This window comes from Triticum aestivum, chromosome 5A, assembly GCF_018294505.1.
Source record: "Triticum aestivum cultivar Chinese Spring chromosome 5A, IWGSC CS RefSeq v2.1, whole genome shotgun sequence".
NCBI classification, from domain to species: Eukaryota; Viridiplantae; Streptophyta; class Magnoliopsida; order Poales; family Poaceae; genus Triticum; species Triticum aestivum.
Window position 1 is genome coordinate 439,584,519 of NC_057806.1, and position 21,949 is coordinate 439,606,467.

Below are 21,949 nucleotides of genomic sequence, written 5' to 3' on the forward strand. Positions count from 1 at the left end.
CTCGCACCGCCATCAAGTCACAAGCGCTGGCCGACTTCCTCATCGACTGGGTCGAGACCCAGTACTTACCGCCAGCGCCTGACTCCACCCATTGCCGGATGCATTTTGACGGCTCCAAAATGCGCACCGGCTTGGGAGCCGGCATCGTCCTCACCTCTCCCAAAGGCGACAAGCTCAAATATGTGCTGCAAATCCACTTTGCCGCCTCCAACAACGGCGCCGAATACGAGACACTCATTCACGGGCTCCGGCTTGCCAAAGAGCTTGGCATTCGCCGGATCCTGTGCTATGGGGACTCCGACTTGGTGGTCCAGTAGTCGTCAGGCGACTGGGACGCCAAAGATGCAAACATGGCGAGCTACCACTTCCTCGTACAACAAGTCAGTGGATATTTTGAGGGACGCGAGTTTCTCCATGTGCCAAGAAACGACAACGACCAAGCAGACGCCCTGGCATGAATCGGCTCCACCAGTCAAGCAATACCAACCGGCGTCGCCCTTCAATGCCTTCTCAAACCGTCTGTCAAGCCATCACTAGAGTCAGATTCTATCTTCGTGTCGGCTCCTCCTGAAGTAGTCGGATCTGAATTGAGAGCTCAATCAGCCGGCACAGGAGTTCTGACGGACGGCTCGGGGGTCGCAGTAGTCGCACCCGGCCCGGGGACTTCAGAACCCGGCCCGGGGACTACAGCGACTAGCCCGGGGACTTCAGAACTCGGCCTGAGGACTGCACCAATTGGCCCGGAGACTTCATCAACACAGCAAGCGGCTGCCGACTCCAACCCGCCGCCTCCCGGCCCAGCCGCCCTTGTCCAAGTTATAGTCCTGACAGTTGCAGAAGTCGCAGCACCTTCATGGGCCCAGCCCATCCTTAGTTTTTTGGTGAACAAAGAGCTACCAACTGAGGAGAACTCGGTCCGGAAAGTGCAACATTGGGCAGTAGCCTACACCATTGTCAACAGAGAGCTCGTGAAGCGCAGTGTCATTGGTGTCTACCAGCGCTGCGTGGAGCCGGAGCAAGGCCAAGCGATTCTCAAAGAGATCCACCAAGGCGAGTGTGGCCACCACGCAGCTTCAAGAGCACTCGTCGCCAAAGCCTTCCGCCATGGTTTCTTCTGGCCGACTGCTCTTGAAGACGCCAAGGAATTGGTCCAAAAATGCAAAGGGTGCCAGAAGTTTCGTTCCAAGTGACATCGGCTGGCTTCTGCGCTCAAGACTATTCCCATTGTTTGGCCCTTTGCTGTCTGGGGCCTAGACATGGTGGGACCATTCAAAACAGCGCGAGGCGGCATGACCCATCTGCTTGTCGCGGTGGACAAGTTCACCAAGTGGATAGAGGCCAAACCATTCTAGAAGCTGAACGGTCCGACTGTTGTGACTTTTAATTATCTCCGACATCACCATCAGATCCGGCATACCGCACAACGTCATCACCGACAATGGCACAAACTTTGCCAAAGGCGCCTTGGCCCGTTTCTGTGCGACGCAGGGCATCAGACTGGACTTAGCGTCCGTTGCCCATCCGCAGTCAAACGGACAAGTAGAGCGATCAAACGGCCTCATCTTGTGCGGCATCAAGCCTCGACTGGTCGAGTCTATGGAGCGTTCGGCCGGCTGTTGGCTCGACGAGATGCCGGCCGTCCTCTGGAGCCTGCGCACAACTCCAAACAAGTCAACCGGCTTCACGCCCTTTTTCCTTGTCTACGGTGCTGAAGCCGTCATCCCAACGGACATAGAGTTCGACTCCCCTCGAGTCACCATGTACACCAAAGAGGAGGCAGAAGAAGCACGTCAAGACGGCATCGATCTGCTGGAAGAGGGCCGACTATTAGCGCTCAGTCGGTCCAACATCTACCAGCAGAGCCTGCGCCGATATTATAACCGAAAGGTCAAGCCGAGATCTTTCCAAGAGGGAGACCTTGTGCTCCGGCTGATCCAGCGAACAATCGGTCAGCACAAGCTCTCGGCGCCTTGGGAAGGCCCCTTCGTCATCAGCAAAGTGCTAGGCAACGACTCCTACTACCTGATCGATGCTCAGAAGCCTCGAGCACGCAAGAGGGACGACTCCGGCAAGGAGACAGAACGACCGTGGAATGCAAACCTCCTCCGAAGATTTTACAGTTAAAGAAGTATGTATCACGCTACCTTTTGTATTAAGTACGAAGACTCCGGGTCCCCCGAGACGAGCTCGGGGACTGCCCTCTTTTATCTATATGATAAGAATCATGCCCATAAGTGTGTTATTTTTTATGCCGCTTGGCACCGGGTCCGACTAGTCGGCCCGGGGACTTGCCTCCTTGCACTACGAAATGCTTCCTGCAGCCGGACAAGTAATGTGTGGCACCTAAGTCGTCTCCTGCCAGAAGCCGCAACTTGCAAAGCGATTGGGCAGGAGTAAGGTAGAAAGGGTGCCCATATGAAAAATGGCTAAGGATATAAGCATGGGCATAGTCTAAGCCGGCTTCCCGCCTCTTACGACCGACTGTTGAGCAGCCGGCTCGCCGTGTTCTACTTAACTTGCCAAAGAACTCTAAATGGCTAAGTACTTGCCTTCCCAAAAGAAGCTAAGTACTTGATCCAGCAACAGTCCGCAGAGCGGCTGTTTGACTGGCAAGACGACAACCAAGGGAAGGCGTCAAAGGAAAAAAGCCAAAGAGCAACAAGCAAGAAGAGATAGAACTCGGAATATATTTACATAGCAAGGCCCTTGGCCAATCTTCAAACAACAGTTCAAGATACACCCCGTGGGTGGAATTGTGCAAATTAACAAAGTTCATCGAGACCGATAAGCAGGTATAAAAAAAGGGGTAAAGTGGCAGCCTAGAAAGCAGCAGGCGAGCTTGGTGGAACGGCGGAATCGGCGGCGCCGGCTGGTGAAGCGGCCGGCTGGGAAGTCTCCGCTTGGTCGCCTCCAGTGGTAGCCAGCTCGGTTGGGCGTGGCTCATTGTTGGACGCACGGTCGAGTTGAGGCTGGCCGTCCGCTCCGACTTCCGGCGCCTCCCCTTCGCCTTCCCCCTCCACCCCGCCTTCTTCCTCGCCACTAGAGTCGATCACTTCCGCTGAATCCTCGCTGTCAGCCGGATTCATCCCGAACCATTCCGGCGGTGCCTCGTCGCCATTCTCAGCCCGCTTCGGGACGAAGACGCTGGTGTCAGTGTACTCGGCGATCGACGCCGCGTGCTTGACGAGGTCACCTTCCACGACCGCCAACTCCGCCTGAGCTTCTAGCCGGAACGTGGCTAGCTGGGCTAGACTTAGCCTAGGATACCATGCCTTGATGAACTCTAAGGCCCTGCGCGCTCCAGCCCGGGCCGAAGAGCCCTTCCAGGCTTCAAGGCGGCCAGCCGCTACCTCCAGTCAGTCGGCAGTCCGACATGGGGTGCGCGGTGCCGGCATGTCCGACCATAGGGCGACGATCGCCTGGGCGCCGACACGTTGAAGCCGGCGCAGCATCTGGCGAGCCGGCCGAAGACGAGCCTCAATGCTCAGGATCTGCTCATTAAGGGTTCGGGGGCAGTCAGCGGCGATCTTCGCGCCATCCGCCCTTCACGATCAGCCTCGATGGCCTGGTTGGCAGCGTCCGAGTGGCCAGGGAAGAAGTCTGCCAGGATAAGTAGGCAAAGAGCCAAATTAGAAGATGAGAAGCCGGCTCGACCAACAGCCGGCAGCTCAAAGAAGAAAAGTGAGGGTAGGCTCACCGTCGACGAGATCCTCAATCTCATGGAAGCCGGAGGACAGCATCACCTCCTTGTCGGTCCAGGAGGAGCGCTTGGACGCGAATTCGGCAAGGAGGGCGGTCTCCTTGTCCTCTGCCTCTTTCCGGGCCTTATTGAGCAGCTCCTTCTACTCCTCCAGCTGCGTGGCCAGCCGGTCGCGCTTCTCAGCCAGCTGGCCGCACTCCTCCTCCTTGGTGCGCAGGGTGGTGTTGGCCTCGCCCAGCTGCTGCTGCAGGGCGGCGTTGGCCTCTGCAAAAGAAAGAAGAGAACAAGGTGTTAGTCACCAACAGAACAAAGAATAGTCGTCGAGGAGATCCGGCCCGACTACTCAGCAGTCGGCCCGAATCTCGGGGACTACAACCCGCGTGTGCGCCAGCGCGCCCCCGTAGAGAAGGAAGAGGACTCACTCCGGCTTTCCGACAAGTCGGCGGTCCGCTTGGCCAGCTCCTCGATGTTGGCATTGAAGGTTGTCACGTGAAGATTATGGTAGTCCTGTTACAAAATTTAAGACAAGTGTTAGTACTTGGAACTCGTTGATCAAAGTTCTGAGCCGCCTGCTCAGCAGCCGGCCCGAAACTCGGGGACTACACCCAGTGGGTGCGCTAGCGCGCCCCCAACGAGAAGAACAAGAAACACAGACAAAGAAGGGAACATACCCGGACGGCTTCTCATGATGCCAGATACGCCTTGGTGCAGTTCTTGATGGCATCGCCCTCAGCTCGGAGCTTGGCTTAGACGTCCAGAAGCACCCGGTTCAATGGGCCAGTCCCGCCTCCCCGCACCCACCCAGTGGGCGCGGCGCTCATCGCTTTGGTGTTCGGGATCGTGGAGCTCGCGGCGCCGGTCTCCAGAGGGCGCGGCGCCGAGGCCGCCTTCGCGAGTCGGCGACGCGTCGGCGTGCCGACCTGAAGAACTAGGCCCACCACCACCTCGTCTTCAGTCGGCGGCACCGGCGGGTCCATCGGCTGCTCGCCTTGCACGCTCCCAAATGGCAGTGGTGGCGGCACGATCACGTCCGGCATGGCGGTGTCACCGCCATCCCTCTCCATGACCGGGTTCTCGCCACCGGCCTCCCCAGTCTGCGCCGTGAACTCCGGGGGTGGCGGCGCGGAGTTCAGAGGAACGACAAAAACCATCGACTGGCGGTGTGCGGCTTCTTCAGCTCGCTTCTTCACCGCATCGGCGGCCTCAGCCTCCACCAGACTCTTCTTGGCGGCGGCCTCCGCCTTCTCAGCCTCCGCCTTCTCAACTTCCGCCTTCTTCAGGTGGGCAGCTTCCTGCTTGTCGGCGTTCTGGAAACGGGGGTCCCCAGACTTGCCTGCCTGCGGCGTGGCTCAAGCGGGGGCCCAGCGCGGCCCGTCTTCATCAGCTCAAGCCCAAGACCCTCGCGAGGGACCAAGCCTCGCGGGGTGGACGACAGGAAGCTTCCTCAGAGGCAGCCTCATCAAGCAGTCTCGCGAGGAGGCGGAGAGATCAATGCAAGGGTACCTCGCGAGGAACCCGTGACGCAAGCCATGACGATCGAGACCAGACGGGCGCCGGCCTACGCAGTGTCCTTGTTTCCCCTTTGGTGCAAAGGGGGCAAGCACAGGCCAAGGCATCAGGCAAAGGTTACCATTCCGGTGCAACGAGATCAAGACCAGCCGGATGGCAGGACGGAGGTCACCGTGGAGCCCAGGACGGCATCATCGCCAGTGCTTTTGGCAGCCGAAGACCACCTTTGGTCAGGATAACTTGTACTAGATGTTCCCCTTTGAAATGGCCAACTGTTGGCGCCCTTCCCGCTCAATTATTTGGGAAGAGGCCCAGGGCCTCTAAAAATAGAGCTAGCCACCACAGAAGGAAGGGACGACTGGAAATCTGGTAGAACCATAGTAGAGATAGATAGAGAGGCGACTGAACTCACCCTGGCAGTTCATCGCACCAGCTCAAGAACACCTCTCGCGAGGCTGTTCTTCCCTTGTACTGTCCATCATTAGCCCCAGAGGCAATCCACCACACCACACACTGGAGTAGGGTATTACACCACCACGGTGGCCCGAACCAATATAAACATCGTGTCCCTTGTGTTGTTCATCATTTTCGTCTTAGTTCGCACGAGAGGATCGGACGTAGATCGGTAGGGGAAAGATCTCCGTGCGCACCCCAGTGTTCGAACCTCAAGGGTCTTTCAAAACCTGAAACTCGACATTTGGCGCGCCAGGTAGGGGTGTGCCAGAGTCCTCCTTCCTCCGCGTCGCGTTCCGCCGCTTCTCCACCCAGATGTCAAGCAACCCGGCTGCCAACGCTAACCGCTGGGCGGCGTGGCCCGCCCACGCCGTATCGCCATCTCAGGGCGACCTCAACCTTGTGCCTCAGGCAGCTCGCGCTCCGCAGGGCACTGCGGGGCGCGGGCGACGCGGCCAAACGCCGCCTGCCCTCACGCCACGGTAGGTGTGGGCCGCAGCAAGGGCCTCGAACCACGCCGCTGCCACGGCGCCATACACCCGACGGGAGCAGGCGAACTCCAGGCCCGCGCTCACGGTGGTCCGAGAGCTACTACGGTGCCGCTTGCTGGAAGGCGGCCGCGACGTGTTGTTGGAGCAAGTGGCCGAGCTCCCGGATGCCGCCGCCTTAGGGGCACCCTCTTTCTGCATCCAGCTGCTGCCCCAGATCCCGGACAGGTCGCACGACGGCATTATGCACGCCCACGCGATTTCAGGCGGGCCCCAGGGCCGGTCCAGCGCCAACACCTCCGCCGGCACCGGGCGGCAGATCGCGCCGGCCCCTCCCCAGGCCAATGAAGGGATGCGCGCCGCGGCCTTTGGCCCCGGCGAACCACCGTGTCATCACATACAAGGCGACGCCCCAAGCCAGACTGTGTGGCATGCGGGGCGCTACAGCGAGGTCCACAAGGTGGTCGCCCCGGAGGCCTATGTACCCCGCATGGTGGACCAAGGGCGTGAGCTGGAAGAAGGTCACGGCTCATTCCTCGGGCCTGGCTGGGACGAGAAGGCACCGGAAGCCGAGCTCTTTCAGGAACCCCAAGAGAGCATCGACAATCGTGCCGACAACAGCAACTATCGGGTACCACTCATCCCTCAGGAGCAAGCTTACGCTAACCATGGGTCGCAGGAGGTACAGGTCGCCGCAGCAGATGGCTGCCCCAACGCTGCAGCCTCTCATCCCTCGGGAGGAGGGTGCAGGGGGCTGCAGGAAAGAGGCCGGGATTCGGGCTCACCCTCTTGGCGGTCGGGTCAAGATGTTCTCCGGAGGTAGGCCCTCCGCCGGGGAGGTGCCCCATGGCCTGCCCCCGGCGGAGGACCCGTGGTCGTCGGGGAACCGCTGGTGACCGCTCTACCCCATTGGCATCGTCCTTGGTTTCCGGTTGCCGTCAATGGCGGCAGAGTGAGGCGCAAGGCGGGGCCCTCGTCTGGTGATATGAAGCAAGGCCAGTACCTGTGAAGAAGTGACTGTGAAGCTCGCCGCCCCGTGACACTCTCACGTAATAATGAGTGTGGTTGTACATGCCCCAGAGTCTCGGGAGCGCCGGCCTCAGGCCCTGGGGTTCCCGCCCACGCCCAGTGGCAGCAGTTAGCTCCGCACTGGTGAGAAGACGTCGAAGACTAGACTAGGTGCCGGATGCGGCTTTTTTGCTTTTCTTCTGCCTTTTTGCTTTTTTTGCTTCTTCCTTAACAGCAAGTTTCCTTGGTTTGGATTTAAGTTGGATTTGAGTTCGAAGCTTGCGTGCATTCGGGGAGGGGGTATTTAGTCTCGTTCGAGCAATCTCTCGCGTTCTGGTTTCGGATTTACGCCCCAAGCTAGCGTCAGCTGCCCCCCTCACGAGCCCCTCGTGAGCCGGGTCGGGCCAGGCACGCCTATAGCCAGGACCACTGTCTCCACACCCTCTCCGGAGGTCCTCGTCACAGGATCAGCAGGTTAATTGAGGGACGCCGAAGGCGTAGCATCCCCCCGCAGGCCCGCTCAGGGCACGCCAGGGCCGGAAGGTAAACGAATCAACCGAACCATCACCGGGCTAGCGACTAAACTCATGCATAACGTTGTGCTCACCAGAGTACAGATTACAAATCTTTACATGAGGGCCCCCCTCCCAAAATGCTCTTATATTCTTCAGCGCCAAGCCTGAGTCTTCTTCATGTAGGATAAACTGCGGAGACATGCGGTCAGTTGGACATATCACTCACCACGTCTTCTGGGGCGCCCTCGGAAGCGTCACTGGCGTCGTCGACATTGTCACCACCGCCACCAGCACTCCCATCATCGCCAGGATCGTCCACAACATCGCCTTCATTGGCGCCCACGACCACGCCGTTGTCATCAGACGCGAAGGCCCTGACGAGGGCGTCCACGTTGTCCTCCACCCACCGCACCAGGTCACCCCGGATGGCAATGGGCACGAGTGCGATGGCAGCATCGAATTCGAAGTGGGGGTCCCTGTCTTGCAGATAGCTGAAGACATGGGAGAAGGCACGCCCGAGCAAGGCTCGGCTCCTCTCTTCGACAAGCCAGTGGGCTCTCAGACCGGTTCTCCAGAAGCGTCACCACATCAGTGAAAAATTGGAGGTTGCCGGCGTAGTTGACCTCGCGCGGCTCCCTAGCAGCAGCCTCGCAGACATAGCCCAAAGCTGTGTTGGCTCTCTCTCGGAGCGTTTGAAGCTTGGGGGCATGCACATGCTCCAGAACCCGCCGCCGATGAAGCTCGTCCTCACTTTGCTGCGCAACGGCCTCGGCGTCATCGACCCTCTATTGAAGAAGAAGCTGCTCGGCCCAGGAAGAGGACAGCTCCGCCTGCACCGCGCCGAGGGCGGCTGCGGAGGAGTCCGCGTGCCGCGTTGCTTCGGTCAGTTTGGCCCTGAGGGCTGCAGTCCTGCCCTCGGCCTCGGCCTTGATCAGCCCCAACCTCGTTCCGTGTTCGCGCTCGAGGGCCGAGTGAGCTTCCGCCATGCGGCGACCGTCTTCTTCCTGGGCTCGGGCTTCGCGCGCGGCGACGTCATCCTCCGCCTGGGCCACCAGGCGCTCCCTCGTCTCCAACAGCTCAAGGTCCAGGTTGCGCTCGGCGGCCTCCAGCGTCAGCACCTCCTCGCGCTTTAGAAGCTCCACCCGGTCGACAGAGGCCACCCTCATCGACTCAAGGGCCGCCTGGCGCAATTCCACTTGCTGCTCCACGGAGTTGCTCCAGGCTTGGAGCTCCCGTGCGCGTTCCTCCGCATCCTTGCACCGCCGGGCTGCCTCCCGAGCCTCCTTAACGGCCAGGGAGCAGGCCTCCCGTGAAGCTGCCAGCGACGCCTCAGCCTTCGCATCGTCAAGATCACGTTGATGATGCGCGAGAGCTACGGCAACCTTTAGTTTGCACTTCTCCTCAGCAAGGCGCAAACCTTCGGCCTCGAGGCGTGCATCCTCGTCAGCAAGCTTTGCCCCGATTCGGCTCACCGCATCCGCTGCCCCCTGGAGGAACTCTTCACGAAGGGCACGACCCTCCCGAGCACGCCTGAGCACCTCTTCCACATCACCTTCTTCCGCTAGAGCATGCAGAGGGCCCTGGGGCGGTAAGCCCCCTCCAGGCATGGGGCAGGGGGCTGCCGCCCCAGCCGTCGCCAGATGGACCACCCTGAGAGTTCGGCCCGGCGTCGATCCACCCACGGAGGAGGAGCCAAGGACAGACCTCAGCCATTCGCCTTCTATGACCAGATAAGGGGCACGGGGCAAGCCTAACGCGCCCAAAGAAGACTCGTGAAGAAAGGGTATCGGGCGAGCAAGCTCGAGGTGCCCTATGGAGAAGATCACTCCACCAACCGGTCCAGCGGTGAGGGCACCACCTGAGCTCGGCGGACCCGAAGCCAGCAAAGGGGGCGAAGCTGCGGGGGCTGGCTCCTGGGTCGACTCGACGGACTCAGCAAGGCGGGACCCGAAGGGCCACGATTAGCCACAAGGATAACAGAGCAAGTGAGCAGGGAAAGAAGAAGGCTTACTCGTCCATGGAAAAGTACTTCATGCGCTTCAACAAGCGGCAAGGGCGGTCGCTGCCGCCTGAGGCCTCCTTCCTCTTGCGAAGGGCCTCGAAGTCTACACGAAACTGACCCAAGCGCCTGGGGCGGGGGTCGGCCTGGGGCGCAGAAGAAGCCTCAGGATTGTCAGCGCCGGAGGAGTCAGCTTTGGGGGCACCGTCGGGCGTCGCCTCGCGAAGAACGGCTGGGGGCTCGGGAGCCCCGGCCTCAGGAGCCGAAGGCCAAAACCCTGCATCAACTGCCGCCCCAGGGCGGGCCTCGGGAGATGCCGCCTTCGAGGCTTCCTACGGCGCCACCACCTCGACATCAGCCTCAGCTCTCGCCGGCTCTCTTCCCGCTCCGTCGCCTGGGAAGGGACCGCTGTGGGCGGCGGGGGGAGCAACCACGACAACTGGGTTCTCGCGAGGCCCCGTGAGGCCAGCCGGGCGCAGCCCCCACTCGTCGAAGCTGGGCATCTGCTTCACGAAATCGGCCCTACCAGAACAAAGGTACGGAAGGACGCCGCCGCTCCATAGGCTGCCTGGGGAAGGATCACCAGTCAAGACCCGAAGCACCGTCCGCAGCACTTCGGGCGCCAAATCCTCCTTCTGAAGCCGCATGCGGTCTCCGCGCCCCGCAAAGTCCCACATCCGGCGAGAGTGGCGCTGGAGAGGAGCAATGTGACACAGAAGGAACTCCCTCACCACCTTGGGCGCTGTCACATTGTGCGCCCTCAAACTTTCGAAGCGGCGCCAGACGAAAGCGAGCCGGGGGCTCGCGAGCGGTTCATGACCCAAGCCTGGGTTGGGAACAATAGGCAAGGTCAGGTGTGAGAGCAAGGGGCTGGGCACCCCGACCTCCACGTACAGCCACCGCTCTCTGAACCTGGCCTGAGAAGGCGGAAGGCCGAAGTCAATCCCTGAAGCAGCCATCTCGGGCACGGCGAAGAAGCTCACACACCCCGAGCACTGAGTGGGATTGCTCAGGCGCAAAAAGAAGAAGTGTCGCAGCAGAGCAACAGAAGGAGGGATGCCTATCATCGCCTCACACACGAAAGCAAAGACGGCCAAGAGGGTAATGGACTCCGGCCCGAGGTGCATCATGTGGATCTGATAATGGGAGAGCACAACATTGAAGAAAGCAGAAAAGGGGGGAACCAGACCCGCCCATAGGGCATCGGCGAAGAATCGGACCTCCGTGACAGTCCTAGCAAGAAAGGCGCGGGATGCGGGCCAAACTGTGGTCCGGCCGCACTCGTTGAAGATGGAAGCGAGGGCGGAGTGGACCTTGTCCAAGGCTTCCAGGTTGAGTATGATTGACCGATCGACGACGGGGGCCGCCGCTGGAGGTGCGCAGGACGAAGGCGCAGGCTTCTTCCCCCTTCCCTTCTTTGCCGGCGCCATGGCATTGGGGAAGGGGAAGAGCTCGAGCCGGATTGGCGGCGGAGGTTGGAGCTCGGAGAAGAGGAAAGGTAGGAGGCGAGCGGGCAGCCAAAGGAGGAACAACTATGTGCAACTACGGGTCCGCTTAGCCGGGCGCGTAGCAGGACGTCGTGGGAAGTGCAGACGCCCACGCCCAATCAACCGCCACGTGGCGCCCAAGGCCGCAGGCTGTTAGGGCCCACGGTGCTTCGCACTTGCCCCTTCGCTTCTCTGCTAAGCCAAGCACGCGCGCGCCTTGGGCCCGGGGGCTACTGTCGGTGTTCTGCGATCGGGGGTCCCCAGACTTGCCTGCCTGGGGCCTGCGGCGTGGCTCAAGCGGGGGCCTAGCGCGGCCCATCTTCATTAGCTCAAGCTCAAGACCCTCGCGAGGGGCCAAGCCTCGCGGGGCGGACGACAGGAAGCTTCCTCAGAGGCAGCCTCATCAGGCCGGCTCGCGAGGAGGCGGAGAGATCAATGCAAGGGTACCTCACGAGGAACACGTGACGCAAGCCATAACGATCGAGACCAGGCGGGCGCCGGCCTGCGCAGTGTCCTTGTTTCCCCTTTGGTGCAAAGGGGGCAAGCACAGGCCAAGGCATCAGGCAAAGGTTACCATTCCGGTGCAATGAGACCAAGACCAGCCGGACGGCAGGACGGAGGTCACCGTGGAGCCCAGGACAGCGTCATCGCCAGTGCTTTTGGCAGCTGAAGACCACCTTTGTCAGGATAACTTGTACTAGATGTTCCCCTTCGAAATGGCCAACTGTTGGCGCCCTTCTCGCCCAATTATTCGGGAAGAGGCCCAGGGCCTCTATAAATAGAGCTAGCCACCACAGAAGGTGGGGACGGCTGGAAATCTGGTAGAACCATAGCAGAGAGAGAGAGAGAGAGGCGACTGAACTCACCCTAGCAGTTTATCGCACCAGCTCAAGAACACCTCTCGCGAGGTTGTTCTTCCCTTGTACTGTCCATCATCAGCCCCAGAGGAAATCCACCACACCACACACTAGAGTAGGGTATTACACCACCATGGTGGCCCGAACCAATATAAACATCGTGTCCCTTGTATTGTTCATCATTTTCGTCTTAGTTCGCGTGAGAGGATCGGACGTAGATCGGTAGGGGAAAGATCTCCGCGCGCACCCTAGTGTTCGAACCTCAAGGGTCTGCTGGAACCCGAAACCCGACACTGCTCTTCACGCACCTCTCGTGCGTTCCGCTCCGTTGCCTCCCGGAGGTCGGCGGCAGGGTCAATCCGCCGAGTGGTGGCGGAAGTCTCCGCTGACCCTACGATGGAGGCGGCAGCGACCTTGTTAAGAGAGAGGGGAGCCCTGGACCCAAGGGCGGCAAGCAAGCAAACTCAGACAAGATCAACGAAAGAAAAAAAGAAAACACAAGAAAGGTAGCACTTACGCGGAGACCAGCAGCGGCTTCTTCACTTCCTTGCGGAAGCGGTGGGCCTTTGCGGCCGCCTGGTCCCGCTTGGTCGCCGTGGCCGAGCCCTTGGGCTTCTTCGGCCGGCTGCCGAACAGGCTCGGCGCAGCCCTGCGCTTCTTCGCGCCGTCGGGCGTCCGGCGCGGCAGAAGAGCTCGCGCCGGGCTGGCTGGCTCCTGGCTGGTGGCGTGGGGCGACCTCCTCCGCGTCATCGTCAGGCCAGTCCTCAAAACTGGCCCCGAGCCTCGGGCCGCCCACTTTGCCGCTTCCTCCCTTGGCGTTGTCCTCCAAGGCTACCACCCCCAAGTCGGGGTCGTCGATGTCGCTCTCCGCCTGGTCGGGGAGGAATTTGCGGGCTGGCCCCATGGTGCCGGCTGTCGGATGAAGGAGGGGGTTCTAACCAAAGCCGATTGGTCAAATTGGACAAGACAGACTCAACGGCAAAGGAGTCAAAGAAAAAGGAAAAGAAACAACTCACCATGGGCGGAGGGTTGGCGCGTGAATACGGCTCCTTGCCGAACTGCCACTCTCCCGTGAGCTCGCAGTTCGCAAGGTAGTTCACCATGTGAGCTACCTCCGCATGAGGCATCTCCTTGGTGCACAGACGACTCGGGTCCCGATGCCCGCTCATCTGGCAAATCATGTGGGGGCGACTTTGGAGTGGGAGCACTCGGCGCGCCACGAAGGCGGCCAACAAATCCGGCCCGGTCAGGCCCTTCGACTGCGCCAGCACTCGGAGTCGCGTGATGGCGCCGGCTCCAGCGGGCGTCAGCATCCTGGCCCGATACGATCAATTGGGCTGCCTCCGAGCCGGCGGGCCGGCTACGTAGGCCGGCAGATTGACCTAGTCGCCCTCCGCGAAGACGCTCTTCACGTAGAAGTACGACCGCTGCCACATCTTCACCGACTTTATCAGCCGGATGGGGGGAAACAGGTTGTCGGCCCCCGACCTCCGCACGGCGATGAACGCGCCGCACTGAGCCAGCACGCCTGCGGCTTGGGTGCCGAGCTTGGAGTAGAAGAACTCCCCCCAGAGCTTGATGGTGGGGAGAACACCGAGGAAACCTTCGCACAAGGCGACGGAGGCGTACAACAGCACCACCCTGTTGGGGGTGAGGTGGTGCGGCTGGAGACCGTAGAACTCGAGAAAGGCGCGGAAGAAGCCGCTCGCCAAAAGGCCAAGGCCGCGTAGGCAGTGCGAGCAGAAGACGACCCGCTCGCCCTCCTCCGGCGCCGGCGAGATTTCCTTCTTCGACGCGAGGCGGACCCTCACGAAGTCCTTGCCGGGCAGCCGCCGTGTCATGCGGAGGAAATCTATGTGATCATCGTGGACCTCCGAACCGTCCCAGGTGCCTGAGTGCACCGTGGGGGGCATGGCGGCGGAAGAAGAGCACATCGGGAACGGGTCACTGCGGCGCTCGGCGTGGCTTGGGGTGCGGCAGCGAGACAAAGAAGAGGAGGAAGCAATAAGGAGGAGGGGCGCGCGTGCTCTGCCGCTCCCCCTCCCCCCCTACTTATAGACAGGTGGGCTGCGAAGCCGAGGGGGCGGGTGTGGGATTTACTGCGCCCACTACCCCACGCCTCCCACGTTTATTGCGGCCCTTCAAAACAGCGGGTGTGAGAGTTACTGCGGGAATCTCAACCGTCCGCCCCGGCCGTAGCGGATCCGCTCGCGTGCCGTGGTGTGGTAGTGGTGGGCCCCGCCTATAGGCATGTCCCGTCGCGCGCGTGGGTGGGCAGCCTGGCCCGGCCGCACGTCGCCACGTGACAGGCCTGAAATGGGCAGCGGCCCAGAAGCTTAGCTAGCACGCCACTTGGATCCCGCCGAGGCGTTCGAAAATTTTGGACAAGTCAGATTGGGTGAGTCCGACTCCGGCCAGTCGGCCTGGCAGAAGCCTAACGAAGCTTCGCCTCAAGCACTCGGAGAAAGGAAACTGCTGAGGCTCGTCGACCAGTCGCCTGCGGCGCCTCACTAGCTTCGAGGACTACTGTCGGAGTAATGGGCCACGGGTAGGCTAACCCGACGCCCATAATCTTTCAAGACATCAGGGCTGACCGCGCCCCTCAGGAAGCCAAGGAAAAGAGCCGCCTTCTGGAAGCCGGCTGGAGAAATAGCCGGCTGCCTGTAGACGGCCGAGTCCAGAAGGCGAGGTCGAGACCAGCCGACTCCTGCCAGACGGCTTCCAGAGAAGCCGGCTCCGAGGAGTCGGCCCGCGGCCCCTTCGAAGCCCGTACCCACATCAAGGGGGGCGGGGTGGGGGATGGCTACAATGCAGCCCATCCCCTCCCTTTCCTAAGGGCTGGCGCGGGCCACAGTGCATTGTACCAACAAGGAGCCCCGCCCGGCGCGGCAGTGTTGCCATGCTAGCCCTGACGTCACCACGGGCACGCGAAGTCCTGCTCCCACGACGGCCTGTCTGTATGGCCCAAGGACGACGGGCCCCACCAGTCAGCGAGAGTCCAGAAGACGGCGAAGAGCCCTACCAATCGGACCCGATGGGGGTCGGCCCCTAGGAGTCGGCCTGCTCCTCCCACGGGCCCCACGCACCATTAACCAGACTAGATGGGGAGTGGCTACAGTAACCGTCCGCCATGACGCCGGTACTGTAGCCATGATCCTTTGACCAAGCCTGCGTCATTAGAAGCGCGACACAGTGATCAGTAGCCGGCAAGACCCCCAAGCGGCGGGTACGGCCTGTCGGCTCCGTACCATACCAGTCGGCGGGGCCCCCCGATCGGCGGGCCCCAGCAGTCAGCGGCCGAAGAGACTGACGGCTGGGCCTATGCCCAGTCATATTACCCTTGTACCCCTGGGGGGTAGGCCTATATAAACCCCCCAGGGCACCCATGCAAAGGGTTCGGACCCGTTAGAACTAGACCAGAGATATAGGTAGGAGAAAGCTAGCCTTGCCTTCTCCTACCTCCAGCATACAACTCGGGGAGCACCCTTGTACTCAGTTTGCCTTAGTGATCATGCGGAGACCCCGTAGAGCAGGACTAGGGGTGTTATCTCCTAGGAGAGCCCCGAACCTTGGCAAAGTACGCCGGCGTTCGTGTCTACGCCTAATCCCGCTTCCAGGCACCGGCAACGTTCTGCTTGCTCCCACCATGATAACCCATCCTTTGGCATATGTCGCACCCAACCCCCGACAAATCCCTCTCCGGTGGCCATCTTCATCATCCCGACGCTCTCCATGACGAGGAGGGAGTAATTCACCCCCGGGGCTAAGGGTATGTACTAGTAGCTATGTGTTTGATCTCTCTCTCTCTCTCTCTCTCTCTCTCTCTCTCTCTCGTGTTCTTGATTCGGCACGATCTTGATGTATCGCGAGCTTTTCTATTATAGTTGGATCTTATGATGTTTCTCCCCCTCTACTCTCTTGTAATGGATTAGTTTTCCCTTTGAAGTTATCTTATCGAATTGAGTCTTTAAGGATTTGAGAACACTTGATGTATGTCTTGCATGTGTTTATTTGTGGTGACAATGGGATATTCACGTGATCCACTTGATGTATGTTTTGGTGATCAACTTGCGAGTTTCGTGACCTCGTGAACATATGCATAGGGGTTGGCACACGTTTTCGCCTTGAATCTCCGGTAGAAACTTTGGGGCACTCTTTGAAGTTCTTTGTGTTGGTTGAATAGATGAATCTGAGATTGTGTGATGCATATCGTATAATCATACCCACGGATACTTGAGGTGACATTGGATTATCTAGGTGACATTAGGGTTTTGGATGATTTGTGTCTTAAGGTGTTATTCTAGTATGAACTCTAGGATAGATCGAATGGAAAGAATAGCTTCGTGTTATTTTACTACGGACTCTTGAATAGATCAATCAGAAAGAATAACTTTGATGTGGTTTCGTACCCTACAATAATCTCTTCGTTTGTTCTCCGCTATTAGTGACTTTGGAGTGACTCTTTGTTGCATGTTGAGGGATAGTTACATGATCTAATTATGTTATTATTGTTGAGAGAACTTGCACTAGTGAAAGTATGAACCTTAGGCCTTGTTTCAACGCATTGCAATACCGTTTTCCCTCACTTTTATCATTAGTTACCTTGCTGTTTTTATATTTTCTGATTACAAAAATCTATATCTACCATCCATATTGCACTTGTATCACCATCTCTTCGCCGAACTAGTGCACCTATACAATTTACCATTGTATTGGGTGTGTTGGGGACACAAGAGACTCTTTGCTATTTGGTTGCAGGGTTGTTTGAGAGAGACCATCTTCATCCTATGCCTCCCGTGGATTGATAAACCTTAGGTCATCCACTTGAGGGAAATTTTCTACTGTCCAACAAACCTCTGCACTTGGAGGCCCAACAACGTCTACAAGAGGAAGGTGGTGTAGTAGACATCAAGCTCTTTTCTGGCGCCGTTGCCGGGGAGGTTAGCGCTTGAAGGTATATATTTAGATCTTGCAATCGAATCTTTTTGTTTCTTGTTTTATCACTAGTTTAGTCTATAAAAGAAAACTAAAAAATGGAATTAAGGTTTCCTCATATGCTTCATTTTTTTAATATCTTTCGTGAAAATGATGGAAAGGAAAATTGTTTCCAAGTGCTAGAAGAAGAATGTGTTAAAATGTTCGGCACTAAATCTTTGGATGATGAGCATGATTGCAATGTTGTTAGTATGAATTATTTTAATATCCATGATGCTAATGATATGCAAAGCCACAGGCTTGGGGATGCTATGTTTGATGAAGATGATATTTTTTGTCCCCCCAAGTTTTAATGAGCAAATTTATTATGATGAAAGCATGCCTCCTATTTATGATGATTATATTGATGAAAGTGGGTTTGGAAGAGTGTCAACTTTAGGAAGTAATGATCCCACTATTTTGGAGGGTGTTGAATCTTATTGTGATAATTATGAAAGTGGATTTGGAGAAGTCATGACTTTATTTAGTGATGAATCCACTATTTCGGAAGAGGTTCCAATTGGTTATGAGAACAAAGTTGCTATATATGATGATTATTGTGACGACATGTATGCTATAAAGAACAATGATAACCATGAAACTTGTCATCTTGATTTTAATTTTCAATTGAATTATGCCTCACATGATAGTTATTTTGTTGAGTTTGCTCCCACTACTATTCATGAGAAGAAATTTGCTTATGTGGAGAGTAATAAAAATTCTATGCTTGTAGATCATGAAAAGAATGCTTTATGTGATGGTTATATTCTTGAATTCATTCATGATGATACTTAAAAATTATTATGAGGGAGGCATATATGCTTGTAGGAATTGCAATAATACCAAGTTTCCTCTCTATGTGCTTAAAGTTTTGATGTTATTCTTGTTTTGCTTTCCTATGCTAGTTGATTCTTGTTCCCATAAATTGTTTGCTCACAAAATCCCTATGCAAAGGAAGTGGGTTAGACTTAAATGTGCTAGTCATATTCTTCATGATGCTCTCTTTATGTTTCAATTCTTATCTTTTATGTGAGCATTATTGAAATCATCATGCCTAGCTAGGGGCGTTAAACGATAGCGCTTGTTGGGAGGCAACCCAATTTTATTTTTGCTCTTTGCTTTTTGTTCCTGTTTAGTAATAAATAAATAATTTACCTAGCTTCTGTTATGATTGTGTTTTTATGTTTTAATTAGTGTTTGTGCCAAGTAAAGCCTTTAGGATTTTCTTGGGTGATTGTTGTTTGATCTTGCTGATAAAAATAAAAAGTATGCACTCACGAAAACAATTATCTTTTTTTACCAGAGAGCGATAAAATACCAATTCCAACTCCAGTAGATCAACATAGAAATTATTTAGGTCGTCCTAATTTTTCGGAATTTTTGGAGTTACAGAATTATTCGAAACCTCCAGATTGCTATAGACTGTCCTGTTTTTGACAGATTCTGTTTTTGATGCATAGTTTGCTTGTTTTTTAGTTTCTATGGCTTATATTGCTTAATATAAATTGTAGAAATGATATGGTAAAGTAGGCATCATGTGAGAACAAATATGAATCTTGTCTTGACAGTACCTAAGTGGTGATTTATTTTCTTATACTAACGGAGCTTACGAGTTTTCTGTTAAGTTTTGTGTTGTGAAGTTTTCAAGTTTTGGGTAAAGTTTTGATGGACTACGGAATAAGGAGTGGAAAGAGCCTAAGCTTGGGGATTCCCAAGGCACCCCAAGGTAATATTCAAGGACAACCAAGGGCCTAAGCTTGAGGATGCCCTGGATGGCATCCCCTCTTTCGTCTTCGTTCATCGGTAACCTTACTTGGAGCTACATTTTTATTCACCACATGATATGTGTTTTGCTTGGAGCGTCATTTTATTTTCTTTTGTTTTGCTTGTTGTTTGAATAAAATACCAAGATCTGAAATTCTTAAATGTTAGAGAGTCTTCACATAGTCACATAATTATTCAACTACTCATTGATCTTCACTTATATCTTTTGAAGTAGTCTGTCGTTTGCTCTAGTGCTTCACTTATATCTTTTAGAGCACGATGGTCGTTTTATTTTATAGAAATTGTTGATCTCTCATGCTTCACTTATACCATTTTGAGAGTCCCTAAACAGAATGGTAGTTTGCTTTGGTTATGAATTTAGTCCTAATATGATGGGCATCCAAGATGGGTATAATAAACACTTCCATATAGAGTGCATTGAATACTATGAGAAGTTTGATACTTGATGATTGTTTTGAGATATGAAGATGGTGATATTAGAGTCATGCTAGTTAAGTAATTGTGAAATTGAGAAATAATTGTGTCAAGGTTTGCAAGTCCCGTAGCATGCACGTATGGTAACCGTTGTGTGACAAATTTGAAGCATGAGCTGTTCTTTGATTGCCTTCCTTATGAGTGGCGGTCGGGGATGAGCGATGGTCTTTTCCTACCAATTTATACCCCTAGGAGCATTCGCGTAGTGCTTGGTTTTGATGACTTGTAGATTTTTGCAATAAGTATGTGACTTCTTTATGACTAATGTTGAGTCCATGGATTATAGGCACTCTCACCCTTCCATCATTGCTAGCCTCTTTGGTACCGTGCATTGCCCTTTCTCACCTCGAGAGTTGGTGCAAACTTCATCGGTGCATCCAAACCCCGTGATATGATACGCTCTATGACACATAAGCCTCCTTATATCTTCCTCAAAACAGCCACCATGCCTACCTATTATGGCATTTCCATAGCCATTCCGAGATATATTGTCATGCAACTTTCCACTGTTCTATTTATTATGACACGCTTCATCATTGTCATATTGCCTTGCATGATCATGTAGTTGACATCGTATCTGTGGCAAAGCCACCTCTCATAATTTTATACATGTCACTCTTGAATCATTGCACATCCCGGTACACCGCCATAGGCATTCATATAGAGTCATATTTTGTTCTAGTATCGAGTTGTAATATTTGAGTTGTAAATAAATAGAAGTGTGATGATCATCATCATTAGGGCATTGTCCCGTGTGAGACAAAAGAAAGGCCAAATAAAAAAAGAGAAGGCCCGAAAAAATGAGAGAAAAAGAGAGAAGGGGCAATGTTACTATCCTTTTTCCACACTTGTGCTTCAAAGTAGCACCATGATCTTCATCATAGAGAGTCTCTTATTTTTCACTTTCATATACTAGTGGGAATTTTCATTATAGAACTTGGCTTGTATATTCCAATGATGGGCTTCCTCAAAATGCCCTAGGTCTTCGTGAGCAAGCAAGTTGGATGCACACCCACTTAGTTTCTTTTGTTGAGCTTTCATACATTTATAGCTCTAGTGCATCCGTTGCATGGCAATCCCTACTCCTAGCATTGACATCAATTGATGGGCATCTCCATAGCCTGTTGATTAGCCGCGTCAATATGAAACTTTCTCCTTTTTTGTCTTCTCCACACAACCTCCATCATCATATTCTATTCCACCCATGGTGCTATGTCCATGGCCCGCGCTCATATATTGCGTGAAAGTTGAAAAAGTTTGAGAATACTAAAGTATGAAACAATTGCTTGGCTTGTCATCGGGGTTGTGCGTGATGGGAGCATTTTGTGTGATGAAAATGAAGCATGGCCAAACTATATGATTTTGTAGGGATGAGCTTTCTTTGGCTATGTTATTTTGAGAGGACATAATTGCTTGGTTAGTATGCTTGAAGTATTATTATTTTATGCCAATATTAAACTTTTGTGTTGAATCTTATGGATTTGAATATTATTGCTACAATAAACAAGATTACACTGATAAATATGTTAGGTAGCATTCCACATCAAAAAATTTGTTTTTATCATTTACCTACTCGAGGACGAGCAGGAATTAAGCTTGGGAATGCTTGATACGTCTCCAACGTATCTATATTTTTTGATTGTTCAATGCTATTATATTATCCATCAAAGATGTTTTATATGCATTTATATGCTATTTCATATGATTTTTGGGACTAACCTATTAACCTAGAGCCCAGCGCCAGTTTCTGTTTTTTTCCTTGTTTTTGAGTATCGCAGAAAATAATAACAAACGAAGTCCAATTGACCTAAAAATTTACGGAGATCATTTTTGGACCAGAAGAAGCCCACGGAGCATCGGAGATGGGCCAGAAGAGTCTCGAGGCCACCACGAGGGTGGGGTGCGCGCCCTACCCCCTTGGGCGCACCCCCTATCTCGTGGCCGCCTCGTGAACCCCCCTTGACTTGTTTCCGACGCCAACGCCTCTTATATATCCCCAAACCTCTAGAAAATAACCTAGATCGGGACTTCCGCCGCCGCTATATTCAATGGGTATATTCATGATGCAACAATGGCTATATTCATGGCATTGGGCATATGGTACAAAGAAGGAAGGCAAGCATGCTTCACAAGAAATATGTCAAAATCTCCAAATATATGTGAGAATGCTACGGGGACAATCTCATTAGCAAGACTAAAATCATTGTTGCACTCAATGCATCTCAAATCATCTAGCATGAGAGAGGCAATACATGGAGATATATGATAAGAAGCAATAACAATCATGTGCAAAGCATGTAGATGGTTGTCATCAACCGCATGAAACGAGCAAGTATGAATCATCGGTGATGCAAAATAAGCAAGCATAGTAATCAAGTCGTGCAAACTAGTGGAGCGAAGATGCAACACACTATAGTAAGTCATGGAAATCATGTCATTTGAGCAAATAATAGGTATAGACAATGCACAAGACATATCAAAAGCACGAACACAAAGCAAGATCATAATATCATCATAGAAATGGGGCACAAAGCAAGCATGGCAATAACAAGAGATATCTCCACCAAGCTTGCAAATACACATACAAGTATGAGAATCAATCATCATGTGTAATGCAAAGCATGGGTCACAAATGCATGGCAAAGGCATAAGAGTGAGCATATCATGCAAAGTGAACATGGCAATATGGGCATAGAATAT